This window comes from Dendrobium catenatum, unplaced genomic scaffold, assembly GCF_001605985.2.
Source record: "Dendrobium catenatum unplaced genomic scaffold, ASM160598v2 fragScaff_scaffold_638, whole genome shotgun sequence".
Taxonomy (NCBI): domain Eukaryota; kingdom Viridiplantae; phylum Streptophyta; class Magnoliopsida; order Asparagales; family Orchidaceae; genus Dendrobium; species Dendrobium catenatum.
The window spans coordinates 58,141-59,697 of NW_021319100.1; positions in this window are offsets into that span (position 1 = coordinate 58,141).

A 1,557-nucleotide genomic window follows, 5' to 3' on the forward strand; every position below is an offset into this window, starting at 1 on the left:
CCAAAATCAAATTGTATTTAATTATACTAATAAAAATGATATAAATTAATTTAATTTACAAAATGTAATATATAGAATACAAAAATATATTTACTAATTATTTTATAAAATAAAAATTATTAAAATAGTTATAATATTTTTTAATCATTTTTGTTAAATCATTTAAAATAGTTAAAATTTCATCAATTTAATTAAATTTTTAAAATTGCGCTGCAAATTTGAAAAGCCGATGGAAAATTCGTGGGAAAGAAACCGCCGGAAAATTTCATCGGAAAAATTCTCATTTTTTTCGTCGGAACTCGCCCTGAAATTAACCTCCGAAAAGCCGCTGAAATGAGTGATTTCCTATAGTGTAAAGTTAACATCTTAGTTATAATACGAAACCAGCTTACAATCAGGATGAAGAGAGGGTGCGATTTTTGTAGAGACCATATTTTATGTGAAAACCCTGAATAAGGTTAAAAAACACATTAAACATTAAAAACCATGGGGCCTAGCTCAAGTTTGAATGAACCAACTAGTATATTCAGTTGATTACAAATTAAATGAGGTCCTTCATTTGGGGGAAGACATTGGCTTGATGTAACAAATACACACCATATGGAGTGCATTACATGGTAGAAATAGGAAGAATCACTATTGATGTGTTCTTTGGTAGGAAGGACCATAGCCGATGGACAACAGAGGTCGAAAAGACCGTTGTCTGATGACAGTGCTTGAAAGGACCGTAGTCGGCGAGTGACAGAGGTCGAAAGTTCGACGAGTGTTGAAATCAGGCATCAAGAAGAAGTTCAACGATGGACAAAAATCTTGCATCTGATAGAAGTCCAACAGAAGCCAGGTGACGGGCGAGTGTTCGGTGTCGTGTAGAAATCGTGCGATGGGTGAAAGTTTGACTTTGGGTAGAAATTTGACGAAAGTTCAGTGATGGGTAGAAGTCTAGCGACGGGTGAAAGTCCAGCGTCGGGTAAAAATCTAGTGACAGGTGGAAGTTTGACATCAGGTATAAGTCTGACAAAAGTCCGATGACGAGTATAAGTCCATCGACGATTAGAAGTCCGACGTCGGGTAGAAATTCTGCGACTAGTGAAAGTCCGGCGTCTTGTAGAAGTCCGACGAAAGTTCGATGACTGACAAAAATCCAACGACAGGTGGAAGCCCGATGTCGTATAGAAATTTGGTGTCAGTTGGTAGCCGGGCATAAATCCAGCGTCCGTCGGTAGCCGGGTGAAAGTCCGGTGGGATGAAATCCGACGGTGGTCTAGGACGAGTCTTATGGCAAGAGAACTTTTCATTCTCTTCTTTCTCTTCTTGCTTGGGTCCTTTATTCCTCCCCCCTCAATGAAGAATGAGGGGTATATAGTTTTCTTAGAGTAGCATAGCCAGTAAATAGGAGGAAGATTAAGGGTAAATTGAGAGTGATTTGAATGGACGGCCGATGTTGAATCCCATGATCGTGGACCGTTTATTAGAAATTTGAACTCCTTAACAATATCAGAATTTGACGATCATGGGCTCGTTGGTTTTGTCTCGTTGAGCCGCTCAATTTGACTATAA